The 12,601-nt window shown below is 44.5% G+C and overlaps 1 pseudogene; it reads right to left on the bottom strand.

The window, feature by feature from the left end:
* Positions 1-383: 383 nt before the first annotated feature.
* LOC125728328 (uncharacterized) overlaps positions 384-12,601 on the bottom strand; it is a 32,354-nt pseudogene continuing 20,136 nt past the window's right edge.

Raw genomic sequence — 12,601 nt, 5'->3', positions numbered from 1 at the left:
GGTTCGATAGAACCCAGGTAAGAATACTCTAAAACATCTGTTGGCAAGTAATACATTTTTTTTACTGAGAGTATAATCCTGCAAGCACTAATTGAAGTACTTTCAAAAGAGGCAGGTTTTTATCATCTGTTGAAAGCACCCAATGCCTCAGTTGTTTGGACATTTATGGGGAGATCATTCCATCACATAGGTGCCAAAACAGAGATGAATTTACATGCATGTTTTCCTTGCACCTTGAGAGATGGTGGGACCAGTTGATTGGTGCTAGAGGATCAGACAGTGCGTGGTTCAGTGCGGGGTGCAGTGAGGGGTGCAGTGCGGGGTGGGATAAGCTCTTTTAGGTAGGAAGGTGTTGGTCTATTTTTGGCTTTGTAGGTGAGCATCAGTGTTTTGAATCTGATGCGGGCAGCTACAAGGAAGTCAGCGGAGGGAGGGTAGCAATGGTGTAGTGTGGAAGAACTCTGGAAGGTTGAAAACGAGTCGGGCAGCTGCATTCTGAATCAGTTGCAGAGGACAAATGGCACTCAGAGGCAGACCTGCTAGGAGTGAGTTACAGTGGTCTGGTCTCAGGATGATGAGAGATTGCAGAAGTACCTGAGTGGCCTGTGTGAAAAGAGACAGATGAACCCTTCTGATGTTGAAGAGGAAAAATCAACATGAGCGGAAAAGATTAGCAATGTGAGAGGAAAAGGAACGGTGATTGCCCATGGTTACCCCAAGGTTACAAGCAGTGATCGAAGGACAAATCAGAGAGATATCCAAGGAGATCACAAGATCCTGATGTGCAGATGGATCCGCTGGGATGAATAGCAGTTCAGTTTTGCTGGGGTTGAGTTTCAACTGATGAGCTCTCATCCATGATGAGATGTCTGCTGGACATGCAGAGATCCGAGTGGAGCCTTGAGTGTCGGAGGGAGGAACATAAAGGATAAGTTGAGTGTCGTCTGCATAGCAGCGGTAGGAGAACCCATGTGAGAATATGACCTCACCAAGAGATCTAGAATAGAGGGAGAAGAGGACCAGGACCTGAGCCTTGAGGGACGCCAGTGGAAAGGCCAAGGATGATGAGGAGAGATGATAGTTTGGCTGCTCTGGTAGCATGTAGCTTTTCAGTGACAGCCAAGGGGGCAATGTCTCTGTGGAATGTGGTGCTTTTGAGCCAGATTGGCTAGGATCATGAAGGTTGTTTTGAGTGAGGTATGAGAGACAGGTCGAGAGCATTTCCTACTTTGTGTGGGAGAGCAGTCGTTGGATGTCAGAGAGAAGGAATAGGGAAGAGGGAAAAGGAGGCAGTAGGAATGTCGCTTATCAATGGGGAGGTTGAAGTTGCCTAGGAGAGTGAGAGGGGTGTTGTCAGTAGGGAAGTATAGGAGCATATCCAGTTCTTCAAGAAAGTGACCTCGGGGTACAGGAGAGTGGTAGATGACAATGATGACTGCATGGAATTCAAGGGATAAGATGTTGAGATGGGACTGAGAGAGGGGTGGGTAGCAGCAATATCTGTCTACTTGCCACTGTACCAACATTCTTGGATCTCATCTACTCTCCTCTACACTACATCATGTAAGCAGCATTTGTGCTGTGTGGCTTGGTGGGTGGTGGTCCTGTGCTTGTGAGTAGAAGGTCACCAGTTCAGATCCTGTAGCCAGCAGTTCACCTCTGAGCCTCTGAGTCTGGCCCTAAACCACCAATTACTCCATGGACTGACAGACCTTGTTGTGTGAAATGTACGTCGCTTTGCATTAAAGCTTCTGCAAAATAAGTAAATATAAATGTTTACCCTACATATCATTACACTGTAGAATTTGTCATTACTGTATGCTACTTCAGATAAACAGCATTTACTCTGCTTACCATAACTGTATATTATGACAAATGAGTGAATTGCTCCAGAATTCCTTGCGAGGAAACCTATTGACCTCAGCTCGGTTTCGGCACAGCAACCCTCCCATAATTCTTTGGCGACAAAGAAGCACAATGCTGACCATGAGGAATGCCTCAGCGTCTAATGAGGGGGAATCTGCTGTCCTCAGCCAGCCTGCGGCGGTCGGGGCCCAGGATGTGGCCTCGCTGTAGAGTTTATGGGCTGCCGTTGCTGTGTCAGTGGTGCCCACCACCCCCCACCCCCCGCCTAAATGCCCCCCCAGTAGCCTTCAGCCTCAGATTGGGCTGTACAGTTTGGCCCAGGACTCAAATGACTGTCACACCCACCGTCTTAGTCATTCTTAGTCATGAAACACAGAAATACACTCAATTAAATATTCAGGCAACTGTTTTACACATGCAGTAACAAATGCAGTGACAAATGCAGTGACAAATGCAGTGACAAATGCAGTGACAAATGCAGTGACAAAGAATCATTGGCGACACTTTACTTGAAGCTCTATAATGCACCATAGACACCTTTGTAGTGCATTATAATGGTAATCATTAAGGTAAAACATTCTTTTCCTTCATCTCTCTCTGTCTGTCTCTCTGTCTGTCTGTCTGTCTGTCTTTCCGTCTGTCTGTCTGTCTGTCTGTCTGTCTCTCCGTCTGTCTGTCTGTCTCTCTGTCTGTCTGTCTGTCTCTCCGTCTGTCTGTCTGTCTGTCTGTCTGTCTGTCTCTCCGTCTGTCTCTCCGTCTGTCTGTCTGTCTGTCTCTCCGTCTGTCTCTCCATCTGTCTGTCTGTCTGTCTGTCTCTCCATCTGTCTGTCTGTCTGTCTCTCCGTCTCTCTGTCTGTCTGTCTGTCTGTCTGTCTCTCCGTCTGTCTGTCTGTCTGTCTGTCTGTCTCTCCGTCTGTCTGTCTGTCTCTCTGTCTGTCTGTCTGTCTCTCCGTCTGTCTCTCCGTCTGTCTCTCCGTCTGTCTCTCCGTCTGTCTGTCTGTCTGTCTGTCTGTCCCAGCCTGACATGGCCCAGGTCCCCTGTCACCCTGTCGTGGGCACCAGCCCACATGCTTCACTGGACAAGCCTGAACATGCCTAAACACCCCAACACTGAAAATGTTACCCGCAAGGACCTCCCCAACCGCCCCCCCTCCCCCCCCCCCCCCCCCCACCCAGCAGATAAATTCAGAAAGCAAAGATTCTCTGTGGATTCTCCAGCTGTGTACAACTGTATGCCCCTGACTCTGAAAACCCCCACAGTCAGCTAGAAAAACAAATTTCCCATAATGCAGTTTTTCAGTTTGTCTACAATAAGCAGTATGATGATATTTTTGTCCACAGAGCAATCACCATACCTTAAAAAGACATTGCTGCCTTGGAAAAGGGTCTTAGATGAATGTCTTATGAGAAGAGGTTAGCTGAGCTGAATCTGTTTAGCCTCGAGCAAAGGAGACTAAGCGGGGACATGATCCAGGTATATAAGATTCTAACAGGTCTAGGTGCTGTTCAGCCAAATGGCTGCTTCAATATTAGTTTAAATACTAGAACTGGTGACCATAAGTGGAAATTAGCGGGAGAACATTTTAAAACGAATTTGAGGAAGCACTTCTTTACACAGCGTGTTGGAATAGTCTCCCTGTTAGTGTAGCACAAGCTAAAACCCTGGGTTCCTTTAAATCAGAGTTAGATAAGATTTTAACAACTCTGAGCTATTAGGTAAGTTCTCCCCAAACGAGCTTGATGGGCCGAATGGCCTCCTCTGCTTTGTAAATTTCTTATCTTCTTATGTTCTTATGACACACACAAGTCTTTAGTCAGTCATGTTCCCAATCAGGAAACTTCAGAACCTTCAGACACCCTTTGAAACCCTTAGCAGGTGTCAAAGGGCCTCTGAGAGGAAAGTCGTCTGCTAGTATATAGCTCTTAATGTACATTTATTTAAAGCAGTCCGTGACTCTTATGACTTTACTCTTCCATGCTAATTAACTACGAAATTCTTATCATAACTGTCCAATAAGAAGAACAGCAGCCAATAGGCTCTATGAATTTGAACCTACTTTTTTGTCAATACAACCTTAGCCACTATACTATGTGCTAAGCTGGTACGTCATCATCAACTGGCAGCTTAACGGGACACATTGACCAGGCTGGTGCAGAGTCATCAAGGCGTCCATAGTCCTGGGCAATTCATTTTGTGTGGATGCAAAACCGGCACAAAAGCCCTCACTTGAACCCGAGTCACAAGGGCATGGGGGACATAGTCGCACAGATCCCCAGGCAACGGAAAGCGAGGGGGTGCAAAAAGTACCTTATAAACATTCTGTTGTGAATTTACCTCCAGCTGGCTGGCTGTCAGGATGGCTGAAAGTGTCCCAGGCAGCAGTAATACATGTTCTCTGCTTTTCTCTGTCTTAATGCCTGGATTTTACTTTCACAGTGAGTCATTCTACCATTATTGCCACTTTATCGTCATCAGCAATATACAGTTCGAGTACCACTGAACTATAGAAACTACACACAGCCTTTCAGCAGTCAGTGTTGTGAGTCTGACCAGCTGCTGAATCTTCAAGAGGAATCACCCACCCTCCACTTTTGTGTGAGCCGAAGCAGGGGCTGGGGCTGGACTACACTCTCCATGATATGGATGTAGCCTTGACCAAAAGAAAAATGAAAAAGTCTCACACCCCCAGACACCCCCAGATACCCAAATACATAGGCAGGCAGCTCTAAAGTTGGATAAAGGGGTCATGGCATGGCGAGTCTTCCGGGAACATATCTATCCTTCAGCATCGGCCCAGTGGTGAGTGGGCGCAGGACAGAAGCTCCTCTGAATGGCCCTTGTCTCCACTCTTAGCTCCTGGCTATGAATTCGGTGTGCGACCCCTAAGCCTGTCTGCCTTTATGAGCTGCTGGCCCTCAACAACCCCTCCGTGCAAACAGAACCAACAATGGACCGGCTTCGGGTCGCAGAACAGAACAGCCCAGGCCGGCCATATGGTTTAATGCAGAATGTGGACATCCATAACGTCGAGCCTTCATCTCACTCTCACTGCTTTGAAGCTATGAAAAACACTTCACGTTTACTGAAAAAACTTACATCACCGCTAAGAGCAATGGAGTCTCGCTCTCCTACCTTTCAAGACTTTTAAGGGCAAAACCATGTGTCTCATAACCTTGCAGGACTTCTTGTAAATCTGGGTGACTGTTGAAAAGTCCAAGGGCCCATTTTCATCAGCTGCCCACCATGCGTCCGATGTATGCTATAAAGTAAAACATGTAATGTAGTGCAGTTAATTGACTCCCCCCGCGCCCCCCCCCCCGTTTGCCACCATAGGCCCCTTTCAGCCCATGCATCTCCATGACAACTCGCTTATTCTAAGAAAGGCATGGCAACGTCAAACACGGAGCGGCCCCACATTAGCTGAGACAAAAGGCCAGTGACCTACGAAGCAGAGAAGGGTGAGCTTCTTTCCCAGAAACACTGGCCACAATGAGAGGTGCATTGTGGGATATACGAGTCTCATTGTAGCTGTTTTTTTTTCCATATCAAAGTGCTCAGGGTGAATCATCTGGCATGTTAAAACCCAGAGTAATGTAAAAATATTACATGCATACATGTTTTCTCTGGATGCTTTGTGAATAAGCAGCAAACTGTATTGCGGATATATTTCAGAACTAACATTAGAGTTCAGAGTCTGCTTTAATGCTTCTATGGATGGACGAGGAACCTCTAGCTGTCAACTGAGATCCGTGGTCGTTATTCTCACAGAGACGGAGAGGGCTGAAATGATCAGCAGATATGGAAGGAGAACACCGAGCCACATCCTAAGAAAGAGCGCTTAGAGCGAGAGAAAGCCCAGGTTTCAAAATGGTGTAGATACAGCAGCCTTGAGTTTTTTCTGGAGTGCAGAGCCCTCGAAGGAACCTCAAAGGATTGTGAAGTGATTGATGGCAGTTAGAGGCCTCTGTAAATCTACAGTGTGAAAATGGCGGAATCTTTCCCCGCAAACAAACATTCCCTCTGCAGTCACCCTCGGGAGGCGTGTTTGTCCACTCTAATCGGACAACGACAGGCCCACTTTATGGCTCTGTCCTGGGTCATCCATCAGAGGGAATGCCCACCCAGGACCGCCGGCCTCCCAGTCACTATGGGGACGGGCTCCACGGCAGCGCCATAAAGCGCCTGCGAGAGACAAAGAGCCCTGCGGCACTTTGGGCTGCGTCCTGTTCATGCAGCACACGCATGTCCTGCGCGAGCTCCATGCACTCTCCAAACTGGAAAAGCATCTCCATCGACGGCTCACTCACATTCTCTACATATAAATGACAGATCCTCAGTGCTGTGTCAGACATTTTAAAGCCGACACCGAAGGTGAATCGCTTTGCACTCCAGCTAGGATGCTACCACACTGTGATGTTATGTCGTCACGGAGACAGTTTACCCACGATGTCATCCCAGTTGAGGCCACCAGGGTGGTATAGTCACAAGCATGTAACAGCCCTGTGGTCCACACTCCAGCCCCACATTCAAACCAGCCTTTTGCCCCCAGGACTAACCAAACTCCCCCTTCAAACAAACCCCCCCCCCCCCCCCCTTGGCATTTTTGCTTTTTCATTTTAAATCTCTCAAAACCGCTATTTAATGATATGATGAAACAAAGTAAGGACCTACTTATAACATCTGGAGATATCTGTAAATTATTTATTAACATCAGAAATATATTTAAAGAAACATTTGAATTATTTACTGATGTCTGTAAGAGACCATCTGGCAGTATGGATGCATGTCTCAGCCACACAAACTCACCCCTTCCGCGCCGAGCTTGTCGGCCCGTCCGCCGTTTCTCCCCGACAGAGACGGAAAAATAAAGCAGCTCCAGTCACAATGTGAAATTATTTTCAAAGGTTTATTTTCTGTGAAATAAATCAAAAGTTGGATTCATCGCTGATCCTCCGAACTTTGGAAAGACATGGGCCTCTATCTGCCTGAAGGTGAGCTATTGTTGCTGCTTCCTTTGTTATTTTCGCAGTTCTTAAAGCCCTTTTTGTTAACATTAGAAAAAAATGAAATAAAGGAAATAAACTATTGCGAACGGCGGGTAAATTCTCGTGCATATTTGTCCACCAAGAATGTGTTTTCCAGCTATATGTGAGGCTTGGAGGAAGGAGGTAAATGTGAAGTACAGGGATATGAACGGAGGCCAACGAACTGAGGCCGTGCCCTCAAACCACACTGCTAAACCCTGCAGAGGACAAAAGCTGCACTGGCACCTACAACAGAAGGTAAATGTAAAATTAAAGACCAGATCCAATGCAACGGACACACATATTTAAGCACTGGAGACATTCAGATTCTCTGTATTGTACAATCCAAAGAATTGTGAGTGCCTTGTGTTTAGTTTTTATGCAAGAATCATCAGTAAAAGAAAAAAGCAGAACCGGAATTTGCCGCATGCAGAGAACCACACTGGATGCAGTGATGTGTAGCATCCCCTGCTGTAGCATCCCTGCACTGGACATGTACAGACTTTGCTTCATTATTCCCTAAACAATGCAGTGGAAACCCTGTATCTGCTGACCACATAACTTTTGTAGTGTAAACGCCAGAGGAGTTTGTAGCTATTAAAAATACCAGGGGCTAATTCAAGTTCAGGTGGGGCTTGATTTATTTTTATTTTTTTGAAGGAAGACAGGCATTGGGGCTAAAATTATTCAGAGCTATAGCCACGAGAGATCGGACCTAACGACACCTGTGGTTCTCGCTAACCCGTCCCCAATAAGGACGTTACAATCACTGTGCGCAGGGCAGTAATCGTGGTTTCACTTATCCACAATTAAAAAATCTAATTCCACATCCATCCTTGTATCCTTTTTCTGTAACCGCTTATTGTATTCATGGTTGCGGGGGGGTCCAGCGCCCATCCTGGAGGCCACGGGTGCAAGGCAATAATGTAAGACTGTAGCGTATAAGATATTTTTCATTGTCCCATCGTCCATTGAGGGTTAAGCAAAAAAGTCATAATCCCGTTTATTCAAGGGAGAGAGGTTTTGTTTACACTTGGTTTTAAAATGCGTGGTGGGCCATCGGGTCGCAAGCAGACAGCGCTAAATGCATTTGTAAACAACCCCCGAGACGCATTGTGATCTGATCACTCAAACCGCTTACCGAGCACCTCTGGGACTCGTTTGACCACAGATCTTTTGTAGTGTAAAAGCTAACGAGTCCCCAACAAGGACGTTACATTAACTGTGTGCAACGAAATCTCAGTACAAGTGGTCAGCCGGACATCTTGCAGATGCTTGATAGACACGGGTGTTAACGACCGTGTCTCGGCCATGGGCACAAATTAGCTGGTACAGCCCCCCCGGACTCCCTTAAATATATGGGGAACTCCCCCCACCCCCCAGTGCTTAACCCTAAGTTAAAGACTCACTTAAAAACCAAATGAAAAAAGGGCTGGCCCCCCTTTAAATAATTGTTAGAAAACATTTAGGAAAAAGCAGTTAGGAAAATGAATGGATGGATGGATGTTATAATTGTTTTATTAACAGTTACTGTTTCTGATGTCTTATTGTGTGTCATTTATAAATTAAACTTTATCATAGGTATGTACGGTTTTAGAGAGTCAAAGAAAATGTATAAAGCTATTTATTTGAGTAGAGCGTGTATTTTCGCTAAGGAAAAAACGTCAGACGTGACAAATAAAGCCCTTGAATTCCTGTATCCAATCAAATATTAGAACATATGCAAATTAACAGTAACACAAAGAACCTAACAAGAATGTCTTCTCTTCTCCGCAAACTCACTGATATCTTGGATGACTAGGTGAACGCAATTCCCTAACCTATTCTCAGGTGCGCTTCAGCCATTCCAAGTCTTTAAATTATACTGTCATCTTAATTAATGAATAAACTTAATTATTTAAATTACTTAATGAGGTATTGATTAGCTATAAGAGGTGTGCTAGCGATTGAGTCAAAAATACATTTGTGTATTGGAGGCGAATACTGCGGTGACTTCAGGAGAGGTTTTGAAATGGCTAAATTGACACGCAACGTCGTAGATCATCAAAACGAAGATCATTTAAACATAATTTTCTTAGACAGCCCAACAGTTTTACACAGTACTCTATGTTCACGAAAAAGAACTTATGCATGTTGTTCGCTACTATCAGCTGTAGGTCTTGTAACACAGCCCTGGTGGATACGCGGCACTACTGTACATTAAAATGCTGTTTCAAGTTAACTTGGTGGAGTAACCGCTTTGCCCATGGTGCCACCATGTGGCCAAGAAAAGTATTACACCCGAGCAACAAGTCTAGCGGCTACGGATTATCGAAAAGAATGGTTTTAGAATCAAACAAACAATGAAAGGCAATGCGTCCTTTATATAATATTACATTAAAAATGTATAAAGCAACAGCACTGAGGTTCTAACTCGTGACAGTGCAAAGCTGAGGAAAACTCGGCGGGACTCAGATCGCTGTTTAGGTTAATCTTGACTCGGGGGGGATAAGGGCGTGTGCCAGCAGCCGTCTTCCAGCGAAGGCTGTGGTGTCTCCATGTTTTGGGGTTACTGACTGATTCGCACCTTCAGAAGGTGGTTAGATCGGATTCTTTCCTAATAACAGCTGTGGCAGAGAGAAAGCTGCCGCACGGCGTGGTCCTTGATGGGCTGCGGATCCCTGCTGGTGGGCTCCAGGATAGAGGTGGAGAAATCATTCTCTCTCATTTCTGTTGGCAGGACTAACAGCGAAAGTGTGAATTCACACCAGCATGGGTACACGTTCCCACCTCCGTGAAGCTACATCCTTTGTTAAAAACAAGATAATCAAAGGCCTATCGGTTCAAGCTGTTCTCCTTACACAGGATTAAAAATGAGCAGAAAAGAAAGTTTAGTTTGACCAAGACAAGTGGAAAGTAAAATTAATCAAATCATAGCGTTTGACAGAAATAGCTGGCAAAATTACAATAACGGGACACTAAAAAGAATTGTTAAAAAAAGACCAGACATGAAAATTAATCATTTTATTTATTAGACCTGCGACCCACGGACGTCGTTAGGTCCGATTACTCGGGGATATAGCCGCCCCGATGCCAAGAAAAGTCAAGCTCCATGTAAGCTTGACGTAGCCCCTGATCTTTTCAATACCTAGAAATGCTCCCGCTCGGACTTAACCAAGATGAGAATAATAATGTTGCGATTGTTTATGGCTCCTGTCGCTCGGGGGTCATGGAATCGGCATAACTTCCCCGCCCTTACAGCGCCTCTGCTGGCCTTATTGATAAGTACAGGTCTGTTTATCCGAAGGCGCTAATCTGCATTTCAGGAGGATAGATAAGCGGCTGGGTTTTTCCTACAATAACTATTCAATAATATTAGCCGAACTGGGTATATTGGCCTACTGACGTCCCGACTTCTGTCTTCCTCTAAACTGTGCCGTTTGCCTTATGAGTGAGATTCCCGCAAACATCGTTTTCCTTTCTCTTTAGGCAGCATTGTTATCTACAAAGGACCCAATAACAGATAGCCCCTACTTATCCTCCCAAAGCAGAACTATTTCTTTTAACTTTCGTACAAAAGAATTTAAATGCTGTAATTATGTTAATCAATTCTGCTTATCTCTTAAACTGTTCTTCGGCATTTAAAACGATGCAGTCTAACATGTAAAAAAAAAATCCGTTATCGTATTACATTATGGTCTAATGTGGCAAAATACGTTTCTCTCAGGTTAGTTACCGTATGCTCAAGGCTATCGAAGTTGCATTATAATCCGGGATTAAGGCTGCTGCGTTGTTCTAGCCCCGTCTAGACGCGCGCGGCATGACCTTCATAGACTTCATTATTATTTTAATAGGATCTATTTAGACAGTCCTCTGCTGTTTTAGGCGTGTAAAGAAAGATGGTAAATTTGCGCACCTTGGGTTGAAATTCAGCTTCCTGCAGGGGTGGAAATTAGCGCACAAACCTGTCATTTACGTTCCAAAAACTCCAACAGCGTCTGTTACACGTAGGCTTTATGAGTTATTCCGCAATTGTGGAGAATGGCGCATTTTATCGTGGGACTGAGGCGATTTTCCACATGCTGTAATGTAATTGACATGGGTGAAATACGACGAAATTAGGCAATTTAGTAAATAGATTTTCCAGATTTTACGTGTTAATCACACTTTATGTTAAATTTAGTAAAGAAAAAAATCATGCGACTTTCTCTGTTTTGTACAAACTCTTCTGATCTTTGGTCAAATATAGACCACACTAGACCAAGCATCAAAAATATGCGAATTGACATTGCCAAGAAGGAAAATGATTAGATCAGTACATAGCATTATTTATAAACAAAATAATTGTCTTATTTTAATCCAAAACCTGAATGGATTGAGTATCAGGCAATATAAATTCTGTAATTTCAGTTCTGGAATAAAAAACGCAGGAAATCCCGACTGTTGTACGGTCTTGCTGTTAAAGGTTTAGAAGGAATATTTTTGAGTGAGCAGCCGGTAAACAAATACGTAATTAATAGATGTAGGCCTGATATAGCAAAGTAAATATAGTAGTTAGTTGGTTGATGTTTTATATATTTAAAAGACATATGAAAATCAAGAATCCTCTTGCTCTGCTACGCCTTTTTGCACAATGTCTTGATTTAACCACCGCATCAGGATATGAATCATACACGCACTACAATCCTACAATTCCATGCTGTACTCGGATGGTTCCATTATATCGGGATTACAGGAAAGTGATTCATGATCCGCTAGATGTCGCTGTGGTGTAAGAACACGATACTGAAAAAAAGTCTGCTACACGCATTAAATCATGTAATTAAAGGTGTTCTATTTTAGCTCAGTTTGGAAGAAATAAAATTGTCAGTTTTTAATTCAATGCATATTGGTTAATTTATCAGTTAATATAAATATTTGTTACTGTAAGATATTTAACATTTCCAGTATTAAAAATGGATTTTTAAATTCTATCAACATCTGCATAGCAAGTTACAACTGTGGTTTTTATATTCCTCTGTGTTTATCGACTGAGGCAGCGAATAATGCATAATTAACATCAAATTACGCATGTTCGTGAACTCCGTTTAACCGCCGCGCTAATCGCTGCTGGAATGAGCTGCGCCGCCGTGCGTCTTCACCTGTGCATCCGGTACCACCCGAAGTAAATGTGCCGCGCATTTCCATCGAGATAAAGCAAATCCGACAGCTAACAGCGGCGGATTTGTCAACACAGGTGTGCAATTACCGGGAACAGGATCTCGCGTTTAACGCCACTGAGCGCCTCTTCCCCCCTCGGTCCTGCGCCGCCAGCCGCGTATCCCATTAACCGACCGGCCGCACCTGGATGGATGCTTGTCTCCGCTAGTAAACTAGATAATTAGATATTTCTGCATAGGATGACAAGATTTGTTGAACCAAACACTTTCTTCTCATTACTCATCCAGGCTGTTCCGTGGAATTTAATTGTTAGCTCAGATTGGCGTTGCGTGTGAAATATTTAATTTATGGGCAGTAATACCCCTTGTTGGCCGGGATGGGTTGTGGGCCGGCAGATAATGGTGGCGATGGAAGTTTCTTAACCGCGCCTCCATACAATTACACAGACAGTGCCGTTAACAACCTACCGTTTGTTTGTGTGTGTGTGTGTGTGTGTGTGTGTGTGTGTTTAGTGATTTGTCAGCTCAGAGTTTTTGTGTTTTGGTGACACGGGCATGAGCAGTGCTCACCG

This window comes from Brienomyrus brachyistius, unplaced genomic scaffold (assembly GCF_023856365.1).
Source record: "Brienomyrus brachyistius isolate T26 unplaced genomic scaffold, BBRACH_0.4 scaffold237, whole genome shotgun sequence".
Taxonomy (NCBI): domain Eukaryota; kingdom Metazoa; phylum Chordata; class Actinopteri; order Osteoglossiformes; family Mormyridae; genus Brienomyrus; species Brienomyrus brachyistius.
Note: the sequence above shows the minus strand (reverse complement) of the source record. Positions and strands in the feature narration are given on the sequence as shown.